Consider the following 20734-nt stretch of genomic DNA (forward strand, 5'->3'; position numbering starts at 1 on the left):
CTCAACAACTGTTTGGTATTTCTAACATCAAAAGTACATCATTAAACAACCAGAGAATAATAGTGTAAGAGAGAACTTGTCCTCTTGCCCAGGCATGGGGGCTTTCTGAGTGCACCCACTTGGCCCTGTGGGACACGGAAGGTGGACTGGAGGGGCTCTGGACCTGCTCCTCTGGTGTCCTTCTGTTCTTACCAGACCAGAAGAGTTTTCCACCGATTCTTGAAGGGCAGAAGTGTGGAACGTTTCCTAGGGAGAGAGCTATGCTTCGTCCTTGGGAGTACAAGGATAGGATAGGATAGGATAGGATAGGATAGGATAGGATAGGATAGGATAGGATAGGATAGGATAGGATAGGATAGGATAGGACAGGATAGGACAGATGATGATGGATAGGAAAGGAAAGGCAGGCCACAAGGTAGCAGACAGTGGCAGTTCAGTCAGTACATTTCATTTCCATCAAAATGGAAAATGCAAAAGGACTCGTCCAAGCAGTCACTGCAGAGTCGGTAACGACTGAGCACAGATTTAAAAAAAAACAAAAACAGGTAGGGCAATTACTGTATGCATTCAATAAATGTCCTCTTGTATCCCGTCCCAAACTCTAAATCCGTAATGATTTGGGCCCCAGGTTATGTATTTCCACACAGGGAGTCAGCTTAAACCCCGAGAATATGCTGGGATGCAAAGTTGTGGAATAGGAGGAGAAATTGATTACAATTGATTCAGCTCAGGACGAATTAAGAATAGAAAGATTACACTGTATGTAGGACTACCTAAAGAATCATTTATTTACTCAGAAAAGAAATGCCTTTCTCGTCTCTTGGGAAGTTGGACAGCACATGTTTGAAAAATGTAGACGACCGCAGAAGAGCAACTGCCTTTGATTTCCAAGGAATATATGAGCTAAACCAGGCAGGGAGTGAAGGCAGCCTGAGAACCGGTTGGTAGCGAGGGCAGCCATGAATCATGAGCCGCAGCTCTCGTTCCCTGGGGCCAAGGCTGCTGTACCAGACTGAGGGCCATCTCGAGGCATCAGATCCAGAAGCTGGGGCTGCATTTAAGCAGATGAAGGCCTTGACCGGCTGCCTGTGGTGGGCCTTGCCTCCAGGTGGAGGGTCTTTCCAATGCTCTAGGGCATGACTGAGGTTCATTGATGGAACAAGACCTGTTGGATCTTTTGTCTGAGAAGCCAATATCCTCCCTGCGGTTTAAATTTATTTACTACTTATCTGTTAAATTTATATCACCCTTTCTGTGTAACTGCTGAATAAGTGGCTCACAACAATTAAGTGTGCATAAATTCTTAAGCAAGACAAATTCAGTTCAACAAATTATTAAAAACATATTGAAAGTGATGGACTTGGCTATTTTCTTAAATACTGGGAGAGTGGGGGCCACGGGCAGCTCCCTGGAGAAAGAATCCCTAGCCTGAGGGCCAGCCAGGAGAAGGCCCCTCCCGTGAACCAGGTAACTAAGTTTCTGGCAATGGGAGCATCTTCAGAAAGGCCTCTCTGGAAGGAGTCTCTGGCCGTCAAAGGTATAGATAGATAGGGATAGAATGACTGATGGAAGGATGGAGAGATGGATGGAGTGATTGATAGAATGATGGATGGACGGATGGATGGACGGATGGACGGACAGACAGACAGATAGCTAGAGACAGAATTTATTATAAGAAGCAGATATCCTCATGGAAACTTATTTCCATGACTGTAAACACTAGGATTAAATGGATTTCACTCTGGAGATGGGGAATGTAAACAAATACAAATGTGGTTGAATTTGTTCAGGAAAGATATCCCCCCCCCCCCCATTAAGGAAACTAGTGTGGAACCAAAACAAAGGGCCCAAATGCAAAATAATCAAGGCTTCACTGCAGTGTTTATTAGACAGTACATGCTGGAGGGGGACCCCACCAAGGGTTAGTGGGAGACACCCCCTGCAGACAAAAGCCTTGGTCTGATATTTATACATTTCAGGGAAGGGAAAAGGATGCATACGTACTTGTTCATATGATGATGCAGGCATACATAAGTAAGTAATAGATCTCAAGTTACTTTATGCCCCTCTGTTATCTGCTGTCTTCAGGGAAAACAGCAGCCTTATTGAGAAGAAGAAACAAATCTCTTCAGGGTGCCAATGCCAGGAAGTGCGCATCCTCCTTCAAGACAGATTGCTGTGGGGATGTTTCAACAAGGTCTTTACAACCAGCTTAGTTCACACCAGCTCCAAGGTGCTGCACATCCTTTTATGTTTCAATTTTATTAAGGCACTCCCATTCATCTGAAGCTTCTAAAAATTTACTTTCTTCACCTAAAAATTTATTTTCCTCACACTAGAGACTACTGTGGAGGTAATAAGAGACTTAGAAACTTTACAGAGCCCATTATTTTCTCAGCATGACATTTTCCCCTGCTCTCTCTTGTATCTCGTAATATCAAATAAACTTTTCAGTCCATGCTTGCTTTCTCTCCTTGGAAAGATAAACCCACTGCTGTTTCTGAGTGAGCAGATGAGCTGAAAGTGGCTGGAAGACTTTATTCCTCTTTTGACCAAGAGAATACGACAGGCGGGTTGGGGGTGGGCAGAGCACCCCTGGGGAAGCAAGCCTAAAAAGCTGCTTAGCGAACGGGGGCCCTTCCGCTCCTCGAAATCTCAGGCCAGTGCGTAGGTTGGAGGTTCAGGTGTGGGGAGAGCGGCCTGGCATGTAGCCGCTGCCATTAAATGCACACCTAGGACTGGATTCACACTTCAGGCTAAGCCCCAACCACCATTGAAACAAACGATGGTTTGCAGTAAACTCTGAAAATAGTGCCCTCGTAGGAAGTGCGAGCCGACACGTGTATTCACCTGGGTTATGCTCTTGACTGATCATTATCATTGTGTTCAAGGAAATCCATTCACTGAGGTGGAAACAGTCGGCTGCAGCCATCAGACTCTGGACCCTCTCATGAAGAAGGGAATCCCTAACCTTCATCTTCATCTTACAGCTTCTTATCGTCATCTTTGTTCAGAAACGATGGACAGAAAACAGTTCCTAAATCCCAATGGGTTAGGGTTATAGGGAGCTGGGCTGGCGCATCACACTAAGCCATGGTTTGATTAGCCAGAGTGCATTCATCAAGTCACAGTTGGCTTGGTCTGTAATCCGTAAACCATGGTTTACAAAACGCAGTGGGTAGGTTTGCCCAGATATAAAGCTGAACCCAAAGCAAGCCAATTTATTATGGCTTAGCGGCTGTGCTCCCAGCCACTCTTTCAGCCTCACCAACCGAAAGGAAACCAGTTTCATCTTCTCTCCTGAATTATTTATGGGCTAAGGAAACGAAAAGCAACTGTTCTGCCCAAATGACGCGCTTGCTCCTTGCTTGAACTCCAGGCCAGCTTCACCCTCCTCGAGGAAGGCACCTTTCTGGAAAATGCCACGGCCCAAACCTCCCTCTGAAGACAAGGCCGTGCGGTTCCCACAGAGGGCTCTGCCCTCCCCAACGTCTCTGCGCATCAGGGCCTCTGCACGCTCCTGCTCTGCCCTCATTCTTCGTGGCTCCTGGATGTGCTCAGAGCTTCTCCTGAGCAGGAAGAGGGAAGCGTGGCACGCCGTGTCCCCGACTCCGGCAAGGGGAGGGGAAGAGCTGTTCCTTCAAGGAGGCCCAGGGGTGGGCATCTTTGCCCTTCCAGCCTGCCTTGAATTTCTTCCACTTGCTAAGCCTCCCTTTGATTCTCTGCTTCGCCTGGTTTTGCTGAACCGAAAGGGAGTGACCTGATGGAGATCGATGGGCAGGGGTGACTCGGCCGCCTGGCACCCAGAGGGGATCAGCAGAGCTCCCTTGAGGATCCGGGCCCTCGGGCAGAAGGTCTCTCTTTGCATTCTGAGGATTGAAAAGCTTTAAGCCGCTGGAATTGGAGGTGATCTGGTGTTAAACATCTCTGCGGAAGGTGGTGAAGCTTCAGCTCTGTTCACAAAATCTGCTTCCCTGAAAATCTCTTCACCTCTCCCCTTTTCCGTAGAAAGCAGCTTAAAGGCTAACCAGTTTCTTTCTCTTTTTCTCCCTTAACCGAGCCAGGCACTTGGCTGTGCCCACCTTGCAACCTGTGGGAGGAACAGCCAGGCAGCAGATGAACCTCCAAGCCAGGTCCGGCTCTTGCTTTGAGCACAGCAGGCCCCAAACAGCCTGGGCACAGCCCACCTTGGGGCTTGCGGACCCCTGAACATCTGGGCGGCCTCCTCGGTGGGGCGCTCTCCCCTCAAAATTCGGGCGATGTCTGCCAGAAGACCTTTTAGGCACCTCTTGGAAGCTCTCCTCTTCACCCAGAATTCCCAGAACCCCTGTTGAAAGGAGGATCCCCCACACAGACCCCTTTTCATGGTTATGTTTTAAATTTATTTTATATTTCCCTTGACTGGGAAGGGAACCAAGGCTGGGAAGCCCTCTGTATGATGTGCTTTAGCATTTAGAGGTGCTGAAGAGATGCTCTTCTGAACTCTGCACTGACCAGAGGGTTGCATGAGATGATCTCAAAGATCCTTCCAATTCCTATGTTCCACGATTCTTCTTGAGAAGACGGAACACGAGTGCCCTTCCATACAAGGACTCCACACCAGTGTGGGAATTCTGTGGCTGGCTGGGTTCGAAAGCTGAGTCCATTTCTTGTGGGGGAGTCCATTGCCCCATGTGCAGGAGTGTGTCACCAAGCCCCTGGGTTGGGCTTCAGATCTTCCAAGGGGAAGGGAGGCTTGGCACTCTTAGCTCCCCCTCGTAGGAGCTACTTGGATTTGGATGTAGACAACATGAAGTGCGAGGGTGCGTGTCGGGGGGAACGCTCACAATATATTTAGCCCTCTATTGTGGAAGGGGCCAAGGGGATTTTTGCTCCTGCAGGAGCTGCAGCCACGCAGGACAGGACGATAAATTTTGCTCTTTTTTCTTAGTATTTCTTAGTCCACAAGTCTGAGGGCAATTGCGGATTCTCTTCAAAATACTTGAAAAAATTGGGGAGTAGAAGCAGAGCTAGGCTGTGAAAGCCCTGACCAGGGGTGTCCACAAGGAGGGGGCCAAAAAAGTTAATGTGGCAACCAGGCCACTGAAGCCCCGCCCCTTTTTTGCGTGTATCACGTGGACCAAAGAGAAGCAGATTCGTCCCTTCTGACTTTTTGGCAGCTCTTGGCTTCTCTGTCCTGATGGCTCTGACAGTCCCCCTCCTCGGAGGATGGACGGTGGAGGCACTGATTTGTTTTACTTTCTGGCTCCAAGGGGAGAGGAAACAGCACCGCATAGAACCAAACTCACGATAGCAATCTCTTCTTGGATTGAATTTGAATTCGAAAGTGAATTTGATCTGAATCTGATTTGAAAGCTTCCAATTGTTGCTAGGCTAAAAAGTCCAGCCTTTGGACTTTCTCAGTTACAAGAATAGAATGGGAATGTCTTCAAACAAGCCTTCACTGTGCAGCGCCACAGTTTAAAATGGCCACTTTAACTTAGAAGTGGATTGAGCACCCACCCTCCAACTCTGGCTGACATTGGTTGACTCAGAAACAAACTGGATCCTTCTTCAAACACATCAGAATTAACTCGGGGCGGGGGGGTTGTGAGGGGTCTGGCCAGACTGAGGGCAGCTGAATGACATCCACAGAAGCTTCAAATTCCCTAATTTCCCTGACCTTTGTTCCGATTTTGGGATCGGAACAAAGGAGAATACAGTGGGACAATTCCTTCCTGCAATTTGGAAATTATACTTCTGGTTATGCAGCCTAAAATTACATTTGACTTTTCTGCAGCCACATCACAGTGCTGGCTCACATTCAGTCTACAATCAAACCAGCCTGGGATGGGTAGCGTAACTTGTCTCACATTTCTTTGCAGGGCCAGATTTGCACTTTGGGGGTGAAGTTGGATCCAGTTTTGGTTCTTGGATATGTAAATACCTGCTGTAGCCAGGAGAGTTTTTGACCTGCTTTAGTCAGGTGGAACATATGGATCTGGTCATGAAAATGCAGTGGTACATTGCCTCCCATTTAAACTACATGTAGCTGTATCAAAACTGTCCACAGGTCTTAAGACAATGTCTTATTCAAGAAAAAAATACTATTTTGGACTGACTGTTCCCCACTATATTTTATAGAAAAGGGATTAGTAAATCATTGTGTGGTTGAAGGTGCAGTGAGAATAATGCTTCATTAAAACACATTTTTACAGTGTCCTAAAATTATGTTCTGGGGAGAAGTAATTACACATAATATTTTTAGATATATTATATTGACAGGATTTGATATTTTCAGAACATGGAATATTGTTTATATTATTCTGAACTACATACCTATTAGATGGAAATTAACAGCCGGGCAAAGAAAATGGATTCTCTGTGCCATTCTTATTGCTAAGAGACCAGCCCTTTAATGTTGGGAGATAAATTTATGGCCTCAGTTATTCAGTAAATTGAAGACCTAATGTTTACTTGCAATTTATGAATGACTGTTTACACACAGATCTTATATAGTCAACAAAATATGGTCATCCTTTATTGAAACTTTTATACAAAGTTTTAAAGTTTATACAAAACTTTATATACATGTATGAGAAGACTTTGTATATTTCATTGGAGAAGACTCCTGAGAATATTGTGGACAACCAAGGAAAAAAACAAGCGGATCATCAAACAAATCAACCCAGAGTTCTCACTTGAGGCACAAATGACCAGTTCAAATTATCCTACTTCGGACATATTAGTATGTGAAGACCTAACTCTCTGGAGAAGGCTTTTTCCGAGGACACGAAGCACTCTCTGGGCAAGGACAAACTTCCCTGACATCTGTTTAAGGGACCAGGCTTCTCCACCACCAGCGTCCAATTTGTTTCTGAATCCACTTGAAGGTGATGACTTCCTTCTACCTCTATGGCCCTCATTGCCAAGGAGGTATCCAAATGGAGTCCAGTCCAAGGAGACCAGTGCAAGGAGATAGCCAGAAGGCCATCTCCTTGCATACGTGTTATGAGAATGGAACCAGTGATCCAGAGAGGTGGTGGGCAGCCCTCGCCAGATGTGTTCCAGCCTCCACTTGCAGGTGACAAAGTCGTCACTTCATGTGGCTGATCGTTCTTGCAGTCAGGAAGGTCCTCCTGATTTCTAGCCTGAATCTCCTTCCTTGCAGCTTCCAGCTCTTGGCGCTGCCCTCTGGGGCAATGGAAAATAAGTCCACTTCTTCTCTGTGGTGGCTCAGCAGATGTTTGAAGATAAGTATCATGCTTTCCCTCAGTTGTCTTTCCTGTAGGACAAACATGGCCAGGTCCTTCACACTCCTCACAGGGCTTGGTTTCCAGCCCTCTTGGTAGCCCTCCACTGAATTTGCTCCAATTTGACTTTGTCCTTTTTGAACTGTGGGGCCCAAACCTGGGTCTGGCCAGGCAGAGTAGAAGTGGACTCTGCATTTTTAAAATTTATTTTATTTATCATGCCACCCATCTCACATAAAAATAACTCTTAAAAGTAGGCAGTTGTGGGCTTGGCATCACATGTGGTTCTGTAAGGCGTTTGGCAGCCTCTTTTCCAATCGTTTTATTAGGCGGCTGAGGCTTTTGTGAGCTACAGCTCCCCTCCTCAGCTGCAGAGAGCAGCTCGCCTGGGGTGGGATTTAAATTGGGAGGAGGGAGGGAGGGGAAGGCAGGGTACCAATAGAAGAGAATATGTGTGGCTCCGGCTTGAACTGTGGGGTCCTTGGGATTTTCTTGCGGACGTTTCGTTACCCGGCTAGGTAACATCTTCAGTGCTAAAAGGGAGTGGTGTTTCTGCATGCAAATTTCTCCCACCTGCAGGGTCGTTAAGAAGATGTAGATTACATGTGAGACGGATTACAAGCACCTTAACAATTCACAACTGAACCCTTTGGACTGGGCTGCCTGGTGGCATGAGGCTGACAACAACAAGCTTTTGCCCACAAGGGAATTTCCATTGAGAGCTGTTTGTGGCACCTTTGAAGAAGAAGGAACACCCTTCAGTTGGAGGCAAAGGTCTGACTACTTTGCAAAGGCTGAGTGGGGGTGGGGGGGACATCCACAGTTCGCTCACAAGGAAGGGAAGGAGCTGGTGGCCTCTGCTCTAATTGCTTACCCGCTCTGGGAATTGCACGGCTGGCCTTCCTTCCGCGTCAGCCGAGCCAAACACTAAGAGGAACCATCTGATACGAGCTGGAAGGGTATCAAAAAGGAGATTGGAGCACGGTCATTGCATGCCCATCTGCCAAGCAGAGTTGCTCCCCAATGGTGCCCGCCAACCACTAAGAAGCAGCCTGTAAAAATGACACACTTCTTTGCAGGCTCCTGCTGACAAAACCAGGCCACCACAGAAGGGCCCCATTTGTTTTTAACATGGGGATTAGTGTGAGCGTATTTTAAGGTTACCAGAAGTCTCCTTTTTTATTTTAGAGGCTTGTTCCTTATTCCAGCATGTCACAATCTCTTATTTTTATGTTATTCCAATTATTTGTAACGGAGTAGACACCTATCAAATGGTGGGCATTTGGGCATTCTGACGCCTCGGCCGCTGGGCCTGGTAAGCCTCAGATCCCAAACTACGCAGAAGCGGGAGAAAATGGTTGTCTTGCTAGTTGCCCTTGCCACGTGGTCCTCCTAATCTGGCACGGAGGGAGCTTCTCCTCCTGATAGAGGGCCTTTTCGCATGGAGGGCCTTCCCCTGGTGCTGAGTCACCGGAAGACCCTCCCCTGGCAGCCTCTTCATTCTGCCACATCCCCACGAGGTTGCTTTTTCCCATCTCCCGGGCACGGGCCAGACAGCCTTGGGAGGGCTGGGTTGAAGTTGTGTTTCCCCCTTTATTCTGGTAGCGACCAGTGGCAGTTTCTAGGTGGGACAGCTCCGAACTGCTTCAGGGCCCGCCCTTCACGGGCCTAGCCAAGTGACCTGTGGGGAGGGGAGCCGCCTTCTTCTCTGGTGGGAAAAAACAAAAGGAGCCTAAGACATGTTATTGAAACTCATAAGCTTTTGTTAGCTGCAGCTCACCTCTAATAAAATGTGCTAGTCGGAGACGGTGCTACCACACCCCTCCTGATTTTGTTTCAGACTAATGTGGCTCTCCTTCAAGCTAGAGCAGAAATGCCCCCTGCCCAGGCACTCCCCTTCCTCCCCCTCCTGTCTCTTCTTCTCTGCCCCATGGAAAGAGCTGGGAGGGGGCCAGGCTTTGAAAGTGTGGCGCTCTCCCGAGAGGGCACCAGAAGCACAGCTCTTTTGAAATCCTGCACCGCTGTGCTCCTTGGCCTTGCAAACCTGGCGGGGAGGCCCTCCTATCCCACTCTGCCAGGAAGCAAATCAAGCAAGCGTCGGTCAAGCACCTGCCCAACTCCAAGCCCCGTGTCTGCTCCCCGCACTTCACAGGTGTGATGGATGGATGGAGTCCTGCCAGCTGGTGACATTCAGGAGACAGGAGTCAAACCAGAGGGCTTAACCAATTGCTCTGCTTAGCACGCCCTGCACACATGAAATGGGGACACCATCCTTCAGCAGCCAGCCAAAACAAGGGCCAAAGATGCAGGAGAGAGATTGGTAGCAGGGCAGAAAATGTCACGCTGGTAGAATTTTCTGCTGACTCAAGGACAGAGCTCTGCAGTCACTGAGTTTTCCAAGAGCACCTTTCCTGGAGATGCTGCTTAGACAATTTAGGAAGAACAGATTAGCAGAAGAAGTAGCTGTTCTCCACTCATAAGCAAAGGAAGAGATTTCTTAGACCAAACACAGGAAGTGCTACAGTAGGAGCTGTTGAGGAAGCAATGTTCCATAAAGAGTCGCTGGGAGTCGGGCACCATATAAATGTATAATAATAATAATAATAATAATAATAATAATAATAATAATAATAATGAGGAGGAGGAGGAGGAGGAGGAGGAGGAGGAGGGAGAGGGGGAGGGGAGGGGAGGGGAGGGGGAGGGGAGGGGGAGGGGGATCAGACAAAGGAAGAAGCCCAGCGACTGTTACTAGCAGCTGGAATCAGAGAGACAGAAGATTGTATTTGTTCATTTATTGTTCTGGGAGCTCAAGGCAGCGTACAACATTTTCCCCACAACACCCCATGAGATGGGCTGGACTGAGAGAGCGCGACTGGCCCTCACAGCTGTGGGATGAAAGCATCTTTGGTTGAAGCATTGCAAGTTTGCTCAGGAAGGCTTTCAGCTGAATCCTGAAGGTGTTGTAGATAAAAAAACCCTGAAGTAAGGACCTGGTAAGTACATGTGAATTGTAGGAGGTAAGACTATTATGCCAATGGGTTGTCTTAAACCACTCAGTGAAAAATCAAGAAGAACATTGGTTTATAATATTCATGGCTTTTGCTGTCTGTACTCTAATGCTCAGAGTATGGGAAATGAACAAGATGAGCTTGAACTATTTACACAGGAAAGTAAATATGATTTCCAAAGTTTCTCACAACTGAAATACCTAGTTGAGGAGCATTCTTCATAGAAAAGGAGCAGAATAGAAAAGGGGGAAGTGTTGCATTGTATGTTAAAGGTAGAGGGTTAGGGTTAGGGTTAGGGTTAGGGTTAGGGTTAGGGTTAGGGTTAGGGTTAGGGTTAGGGTTAGGGTTAGGGTTAGGGTTAGGGTTAGGGTTAGGGAACATCCAGGCTCAAGTTCGCTGGGTGATAAGAAATCTGAAGATGTGGATGATGTAAACCCTTCTGTTGGAGAATTCAATTCAGCAGGAGACTTATTAGAGGACGTGTTCCTGAGCATAAGCAGAAGGGGGTGGAAAGAGGGGCACCCCACCACGGAAGGACAATGTCGGGTAAGGTAGGAGGCCAGCAGAAACAACAGAAAGGGCCTCAGACAGGTTCAAGGGAAAAGGCAGGGGAAAGGAACAGCCTACCAACTCTTCGCTGGAAATGGCCCGAGATACTGGAGAAGAAAGGTCCTCTGCTTTGGCTCACCAGGAAGAAACAGGCTGGCCGTCCAGCAAACGGGAGAAGCACCAGATTGCTGGAAGGGAAAAGGTTGTCCCGGTCTTGGAGGAGGGGAGAACGGGGGAGGCAGGGAGCCGTAGTCCAGTCAGCGTGACATCAACCCTTGAGAAAATGGTGAAACCATCATAAAGTGACCAGTCTGCAAGTGCTTTCATTAAGACATGTACATTCCCAGAAGTCCACATGAATTTCTCAAGAATGAGTCTCGCCTGAGTAATTTTTTCTTATCTCATTCTTTCATTGGGCAACTTCCTTAATTGATTGCAGAAATGCTAGAGATATATCTTGATTTCAGCAAAGCGTTTGTATAAAGTGACATGCTGATGCGCAAGCTAGCTGAGTCTGAGCTGGGTGGCCCTACAACTGAGTGACAGAGATGTGGTTGGTATCACCGAAATCTGGGTGGGGGAGGAGTGGGGTCCCTGGGGCGGGGATGGGGTCGATGTTGCCATCCACAAGGCTCTACTGGCATCATGAGGCACTATCCTGCAAGTAACCAGATAACAGATCCTGTTCATGGGATTTAGCCTGATGGGCTAGTTGGTGGTGCTGCCGGTGGTGTACCATTCCCTCTGCTGCCCAGTGACATCCTTCCCAGGACTGCTTGACCTGGTTGCTGGGGTGATGTGAATTCTCCCCAGCTAGTGCTGTTAGCAGACTTTAATTGACCTTCTCTTGGTGAGGGATCTGGAGCAACCCAGGAGTTCATGGCCACCATGACCACCATGGACCTGACCCACGTTATTGAGGACAGACCCCCATGCGAGGTCTCACACTTGGCTTGGGTGCATTGAACTCCCCCCCTTGCCATGAACAGATCACACTCTGATTTCTCTAGAGTTCCCCCCATCCACAGTGGGGAAGAACCTATTTTATCAGTCCAGTCCAGGTGCCTGATGGATCCTGTGGGTTTCCAGAGGGTCTAGGAGAGCTTTATGAAGAGCTGGCAGGCAATCTGGCAGGGACTCTGGTCACTCATTGGCTCTCTAGATTTGATTAAAACAACAAATATATATATGTCTGCATGGAGAGGGGCTCTGGACCAGATTACACCAGAGCAGCCTCTCCCACTGGCAAATCACTGCAGCTCCCCACATAGAGAAGCTCAGAGACAGATTTTATTTGTTTGTTTGTCTGTTTGTTTGTTTATTCCATGGATTTATAGGGCCACCCAAGTCAAGCGAAGTGACTAAGGCTGTGTACAAGAACAATGAGAACAACAAATACCATATAACATTAAAAAAGAACAACCCAATACATGAAATACAAAATGGCACCCATAATCAGACAACCAAAAGGGGATTCCATTCAACTGGACCCAAATGCCTGGGGTTTTAAATGGGTCTTGATGGCTCTTGTAAAGGTGAGAGAACTGGGTCCTGTCACATATTGTGGGGAGATCATTCCAGAGAACAGGGGACAGCTCTGGCTAGGAGGCTTTTGCACAGCTACATCTTATGCTCCAACTATAATCATTCCTGGACAGGAAGACCCTGCTCACAGTCAGTCATTTTCTAGTCACCCTGTGTTTGCACTAGGGTGGGGTGCTGTACATGGGGCTGCCCTTGAGGAGCTGTTGGAAGCTACAGCTGGTACAGAATGTGCTGGCTTGGGCAGTGAGGGCCATATCTCAATATACTTGAGTGATCCCACAGCTTTGGGAGCTGCACTGGCTGACAGTTGGCGCCCTGCTGTGATTCAAGGTGGTGGCTCTGGACCTGGTTATCTGAGGGACCACCTCTTCCTGCATTCATCTGCCCATCCAACCAGGTTAAATAAGATCAACCCTCTCCAGGTCTCATCCCTACAGGATTACCACCTGACAGGCCCTTGGAAGCAAGCACTGGAACTCCCTCCTGAGAGATCCAGTGGCTTTGTCCTTCTTGGGATGATCTCCCTGTTCCATCTTGCACAGGAGGAGGGTGCCATCACTGAAGTTGGGGCGTGCCATGAAAATACATGACACATTTTCTGGCTTTTAATCTTTTTTTTATTTTTTATTTTTTTATTTTTATGTATACTTGGGGTTTTATTATGACATTATTAGCCATCCTGAGCCTTTTCAGGAATGGGCAGCATACAGTATAAGCAAAATAAAATAAAATATTTTGATGAATGCTCTTCCATTGTCTCTCATCAAACTGGATTAAGCCATCAAGTAGGACCACAAGAATCCATCAATGAATGAGTAGAGGGACTGCTTTGCTTATCAAGTAATTCAACACCCAAATTTGGCTACAAAAGCAATTTTAGCTGGATCAACAGAGGTAAGGTTATCCAGATGGCATGCTGTGACTGTCCCAGAGGGGCCCCTTGCTACTGACCTCCACCACCCACCATACTGGGGCCAATCACAGCTTTCCCCTAACACTTGTTAGTAAGGCACAGAAAGCATAGGTCAGCCCACCAACCATAGCCCAGCCAGGCCACCAAGAGGCATTTGCTGCTAACAGGAAGGACACATTTTGGCCAGTTTGCAACTGTGTAGATAAAGTCCAATTCCCCCAAGCATCCTCATGCTATCCTATACAAGTGAGGATCTCTAATTTTGAGACTGCCCACACACTGTTGCCTTATCCCACCAACCAGGAGGTACAGGCAGTATCCTGACACAGACATAAGATGCCCTGCTTTGTGTTCAAGAAGGAAGGAAGGAAATTGATGCAAATGATCCTTTATTCATTTTAGTGGCTTAAAAATACTTTTTTGACAGTCATGATGGCTCTGTTCACATAACACACTTAGTCTGGTTGCAGAATGAAACCAGAGACTTGACTTGGTAGTAATTCAGAGGTGGGTCGCCACTGCCTTCCTCATTTTCTTTAACCCAGTCTAGCCTACAGCCCCAGGTTTTTTCCAGGGACCGCCATCCAAGTGCAGTCCAAGACTGACCCTGCTTAGCTTCTTCACATCAGCCAAGGTCAGTGTTTCTGACTGACTGGAACATAATCCAGTAACAATGTACTGGGAGGCTTTGTCATCACTGAGAAACCAGTAAAGGTGGAGAAGTCCAACTGAATTTACATCAACCTCTCTGTGTCTGTCTTCCAGTCTATCAATTCTTTTCAGTTTCCAGAACTGCCACCCTCCAATATTTTTATGGGACTTAGCCAAACTGGTTGTTTCTTCTGGTGACATAAAAGATTCCAGTCCCACTTAATATAACAACCAATTTTTCATTGGAATTCTTCCTTTCATTTCACCCATAGGTTTCCCCTGCCCTGCCAGTAATCCACATAAGAATGCCAGGACCAAGAGTGGCCTTCTCTTGCACGCTCCTGGGCCAATCAAGCTTGACCAGTGCAAGACTTTCCAGAAACGGGAAGCAGAAACACAGGTCTAATGTGAATAAGAATCTCTCCACCAACAAACCAAACATGGGATGGGCTTTTTGTCTGAACTCCCCACCATCTCAGGGAATAGTTTTCTGCCACGGGAAATTGATGTTAACATCAACTTAAAGCCAGCCAAGACATCTGTGCTGAGCTGCAAACTTTCTTGCAAACAACTGAAGGAAGAAGAGGACTAAATATTTGCAGCTATCTGTCAAATGAAATTGATTCAAATGGCTCCTCTAAGTCAGACCGAGTTATTTTTGATCTGGTGCTTTTCAAGCTTTGCAAACTTACTTAATAACAAAATAGAAAGAATATGCACCCAAACTCACTGACATAAAATAACTGTCAGTGCTAAAACCACTTTTTTACTCTTTTATTTATTCACTTGTTCTTTCAAGTTGCTTGCATTTGCTCTCCATGAGCACTCTCCCCCTCCCCATATTTTCAAAACAGCAGATAAGTGGAGGAGATGAACTCATTCCACACCTGAAGTATGGAAGGATGAAGGCCCCCTTGAAAGGCATCCTTGTCTCTTTTAATAGGAAGGGGCCTCTGAGGCTATCAAGTCCAACCCCCACTCAGGACAGAAATCCAGATTAAAGCTTCCCCCACAGATGGCTGCCAGCCTGTGCTTGAAACATTCAGGTGAAAGAGAGCCCACCACCACTGTGGTCATTGGTCCCACTGCTTTTTCCAACATTCAACCAGAGGTCCCTTCCTATTATACCTTAAATCCACAGCTCCATGTCTTGTGCTCTGGAACAAGACGAGGGCCATATTTCCCATCATCTACTCTATGTGTTACCTTTCAGGGTTTTTGAAGGGTTCTGTCATTTCATACTCCCAGTTCTTTCAGTCTCTCTTCATAGTGTTTAACCCCCTGATCATCATTCCTGCCCTCCTCTGAACCCAATCCAATCTGTCTGAATCCTTCAGGGAACACAACTGAGTGCTCTTCTCAGAGTGGGGCCCGACCAGTGCAGAGTACAGTGGAGCTGTGGGTTTCTAGGACTGGGGAAAATCTGCTTCTGCATCTCCTTTTTTTGAAGTCATATCACGCTGCTGACTCTTACTCTGTTTGCAATCATATACTGCTCCATGGACTCTTCTCTTTCCTAGTGAAGAACTTCACATTTGTCTTTCTTAAATTTCATTCTGTTACTTTTTAACTACGGTACTCTTCAACCCCGAAGATTGTTTTCAATGTTATTTCTAGGATATTACCTATTATTATAATATTAGATTATTAGATATTATCACATCCAATTTTGTATCATCTGCAAATTTGATAGGCATTCCCTCTACTTCTTCATCCAAAACATTAATAAAAATGGTGAAAATCATGAGGCCTCGAACAGAAACCTGTGGCTCCACCCATAATACATTTTTAGGAGGAACCACTGAATGGGACGCCATGAGTACAATTTTCAAACCAACTACGCTCCACTTATTTGGTTAAATATTGTGATGGAATGGAATTATGAAGGCCAAGCTCAGGGAGATAAGCATTTTCTTAGCTCACCGGAACCGCGTGGAGGAACAAAAGGATGAGACTGGCACTTCCCTGAGGAATTCACACTGTTGTAGCTGGGTGACTTTGGGAGCTGGGGTTTTAGTCTGGGAAGATTCTTGCTAGAGGTTGTAGCTAATAAACATAGCCGGACTGAATTTGCATGGTCTCTTGGAGTTCCTTGGGCTAGGCCTGACAAATATGGGCTGGATGGCATGACAAATGAGTGAAGCATAGTTGGTTTGAAAATTGTACTGAATGGGTGTTCCATTCAGGAACTGTGCCAGATGGTTTGCTGAAGTCATGATTCTCACATTTATTAAGGAAGTTGTCAAAAAAATGAAATAAGATTAATCTGGCACAGCAAGATTTGTTCTTGCCAAACCCATGCTGACATCTGAAGATGGTGCTGGTGGCCTGTTCTGAAATCTTGACGCAGGTATTGATACAGACTAACTGGTCTACCGTTAACAGCAAATGAGCTTTACTGAAACATCTGGCTGAAAAAACATTCATCTAAGGCAGGTTCTACATCATACACTGCATTCATTGACCTTAGGTCAGCATTTGATTTTATTTCCAGAATAAGGTTGTGGGGTAAACTCATAAATACTTATATAGCTAGACAGCCAGTATTGTTAATGTATTACCTTTATGAGAATTCTACAAGAAAGGTCATTGCAGCGGGCAAGGCCATTACACTACAGAGATCCCAACCCGAAGAGGAGAGAGGCAGGGGTGTATTTTGGCCCCCTTGTTGTTTAACCTTCCAGGGGCCAGAATAACTAAATTAGAGCACCACCCTCCAAAATTAACCAACAGGCGTCCTGCAACCCTGTTGTATGCAGGCAAGATTGTGCTTCTGTGGTAAACTCCAGCTGGACTCAGCCCTAATCCTAGCAAGTACCCCAGCCCATTATTGTTCTGAAGAAGCACTTGAGACACCATCTTGAAACTAAGATTCTTATTTTTGCCAAGTGACCTAGAGGGCATACTTGGCACTTAATGGCCAGGATATAGAGCAAGTAAAAATCTTCAAATATCTGAGCTTGGTCTTCTGTAGTTCCTAATTGCATCTTCCAAAATGCATGAAAAACAGTGGCGGCCAAACAATCCTTCCAGACCACCCAAGGGGCACAGCACATCCCAGCAGCACCGAAAGGCGCATCTGCAATTCTTGCTTGGTGCTCAGCTGAGACCTTGCAGTCCTTCTGCCCCATTGGAAAGGGCCCAGGTCCCAATTTCTGTGGACTGCGTCGCAAGTGGCTCCATGTGTCCCTAACATAGTGTTAAAGAGGGAAGCAGGGTTGACTGAAGTTGAAATGGGGGCATGAACGTGCACCATTGCATACTGCCTGAAGTACTTATTCTTTCCAGAAGATCTGTGCTCTCCCCTCACGGCAGACTCAATATGACTGTCCTCATGAATCAATATAAACCAATATGGAACAGGACAATTGCAGTACTGTCTTTTTTCTCAGGAAGCCTTTTTAATGATGTGCTATGACCAAGCACTCATTGCACTTCAGCGACGTGCCATTGTTCTGGAAGCCCAACTGGATCAATCCGCCGTACCCAGGAACATTTTTCTGAGCAGTCGGGCCCTTTTTTGAAGCCAGCAAGATATCTACACCATATAACTGCCCTTAAACTTCAGTGAGCACTGACCTCAGTATGCTTTAAGGTCCTCCTTACAGCAGTTCTTGAGGGCAGATACCAAAAAGAAAAAAGAAGAAAACCCCCAATGTACTAAGATTGTGGCCTTGTGGAGTAGGGTCTATGGAATCCATAGTCCATGTCCTGTTATACTGCATTTTTTATAAAAATAGAAGGGTCTACCTTATCACTCCTTATTTAACAAAGTACCCAGGTAATTCTAATTTATTCTATGTACAGCTATTATTACCAGACCAGTATTGTTCAGTTTCTATGAACTTGGCCAGATTTTGCTATACTTTTTGTAAAAGCAGACACACTTTGATTGCATCAATGATCTAGCCATGAAATATGCTGTTTTATTCTGTTACATATGCTGCTAACTTGTTAAATTCTGGTCAGTGACTGTAATAAAGTACTAAGTATTTATTTATTTATTTGACATGTTTTTACTCTGTTGCAATCCAGAAGACTCTCAGCAGCTTACATGAAGTATAAAACTAAAGGAAAATCAATAAAAGTATAAACAACAAAACAACTCTACCCAAACTAAAACCACAAGTAGTTAAAACAGAGAATACAGATGGCTTAACAAACTCAGGAGAAGGTTTGCTGGAACAACCAAAGCTTCTGCAATGTTATCAAGGCGGCCGTAGATGATCTCAAACAGGAGGCGTTTCCATGGCAGCTCCTCCTTGCTTCAGCCCCCTGACCTCCTGAAAATGTGGGATCAATAGCAGTTTCCCTCTGCTCAATCAGATTGGTTGGGCTGGTCTTGGAAGGAGTAGGCAGTCCTGCAGATATCCAGACATCAAGCCATAAAAGGCTTTCGACGTTAAAACCAGCCGCGTAAATTGTACCTGGAAACCAAATCGATATAGATGATAATAGAGATAGAGATAGAGATAGAGATAGAGATAGAGATAGAGATAGAGATAGAGATAGAGATAGAGATAGAGATAGAGATAGAGATAGAGATAGAGACAGAGACAGAGACAGAGACAGAGACAGAGACAGAGACAGAGACAGAGACAGAGACAGAGACAGAGACAGAGAGAGAGAGATGAGGGGGGAGAGAGAGAATTGCTCTCCTCCAGTTATCTGGTTAGGGTTTTACACTTTGGCAAGGTTTTTCAGATAATGTAACTATTATGTTTCTCAGATAATAAGCATTTTGGCGAGAACATGAACCTGTTTCTCCCTTACCCTGGGATGCAACTCATCTTGTCTGCAGATTTAAACTCATTCAAAGTAAATAAGTGTTTGGTGACCATGCTTCTATCAATCTCAACTTCAACCCTGATCCTTCACCCATCTTGGTTGCTTGGCAAAAGACATTTCCTCTTGTATGCTGAGTCACACTGACTTTTCTTGGTTAGTAGGAATAAAGCCTTCTTCAAGTTGAATTCATCTGGTCATTATTGGGCTCCTGCCCCTGCCAACATAGCACTCTTGAAAAATGGTTGGAGAATTTCCACTTGCAATGGGGAATCTGGAGATCCTCTACCCAGAAACTGAGTGGAGAATTTTAAAAGACCATTTATGCCCAAGCTGTAAGGAAAAAAATGTTTTATTTGACTCTTCAGATCAAAAACATTCTTACTCTTTCAGTGAAATTGCAGTCACCAGGAGCGCAGGATTCAGTCCACAGCAGGGTTTCTTTCCATGCACCTCATCATGATGTTCTCCACCCTGAAAAATCTCACATCACCTCTCAAACACGCTCCAGAGTTCCAGTGAATGTTTGACGTGGGCAAGATTTTCCATATTCTCCTGCAATTTCACTTTAGGTGACCTTTGGTCCTGGGGGTGAAGAAGCCTTTCCCTCAGTTTCACCCTCTGGGTTAAGATTCTGCCTCCTGAAATGGCTGCAGCGTGGGACCGTCCATGGTTCGGACTGACTGTGGCTATCAGAGGAATCTCCTGGCCTAACAGAGGGTGCAAGAAGCGCACTTTGTGCAGGAAGAGAAACACAGCCTGAGCATAGCAAACACTTTGGGGCTGGGCCCGAGCAGACTCTCAACTCCTAGAGAAAAGTTCAAATTCCTCAAGCAATGAGATGCCTCGTTCCAGCAGCCCCAGGCTTCTTCTGCAACTGAGGTCGACCCAAGTGCAAGGAAAAGCTGCATCTGCTTTTGGAGAGTTCCCATCTAAGCCTCTTGGACATCCACATTGGAGTTGTGTGTGTGTGTGTGTGTGTGTGTTGGAGGGGCGGGGGGGGGGAAGTACAGTGAGGAAATGAGGGAGAGAGGCAGAGATAAACAATTTCCTACCAAGATCTTGTGGCCCAAAACCGTCTTACAAGAAACACATGTTCACTGACAGATGCTGTAATGCTGCTATTAACATGGTCCACTTGGAGGCTGGTGATTGTGTGGAGAGAACAGTGGAGTAAAACATTCCTGACTTTGAACACACATACAGAGGGAGAAAAGGAAAGGAAAAGAAAGGAGGAAAGAAACCAGAATAAATTTAACCCCACTGGAGCTGGAAAACCATTTCCAGTAGATCCCTCATTAAGCGATCGCTTTTGGTGCACATCTGGAAAAGCACCCCAGCCCCGGGCTGCGAAGGGTCCCCGTCCCTCCCTTGGCTCGCCTCCTTCCAGCTTTGTGGTTATTAACTCCCCCCAGCCCCCACCCCCCACCCCGTCTGATGCAGAGCAGAGCGAGTCCGCCTGCTGCCGGAGGAGGGTCTGGAGGCAAACAGCTGACCCTCTCGCAGCAAGGCAGAGCTTCCCTCGCTGGCCAGCGGAGGGACGGGCAGTCGGGATGGCTGGGGACGTGCGGGCCGACCTATCGCGGGGCTCGGGGAGCCTGACATCACTTGGCCTCCGAGGAGGAGAGGAGGCCTAAGTGGAAGCAGATGGGGCACGTTCCCTTTGCCATTGCCTCCGCCTTCCGCGGGTCTCTTACTCCCCCCACCTCCCCCCTGCACATCCAGCCTGCCCCCCTCAGGCAGAGGGTGAGCATTAAGCATTGTGATCCGAAGGAGGGGGCTCCTCTCCTCCTCTTCTGTCCACCCCCCCTTCCCTTCTCGGCCCCTGTCCTCCACTCTGAGTTTTGCCTCCCTCCATCCCTGCCCCTTCCCTTCCCTACTCGGAGGCCAGGAATGACCCACTTGTCCTCCTCAGGGTCAGGCAGGGCTGGGCAGGGCTGGGCTGGGCAGTCCAGCTCCTCCCCGCTGTTCCCTGCGCACAAATGAAGATTTGCAAATGGCACCCTGTGGCTCAGCTCAACATCCTGTGCAAACACCGGTCAAACGTGGGT

This window comes from Python bivittatus, unplaced genomic scaffold, assembly GCF_059951505.1.
Source record: "Python bivittatus isolate LINGU-HERP-01145 unplaced genomic scaffold, Pbiv_v1 ctg000160_np1212, whole genome shotgun sequence".
In the NCBI taxonomy this organism is placed as follows: domain Eukaryota; kingdom Metazoa; phylum Chordata; class Lepidosauria; order Squamata; family Pythonidae; genus Python; species Python bivittatus.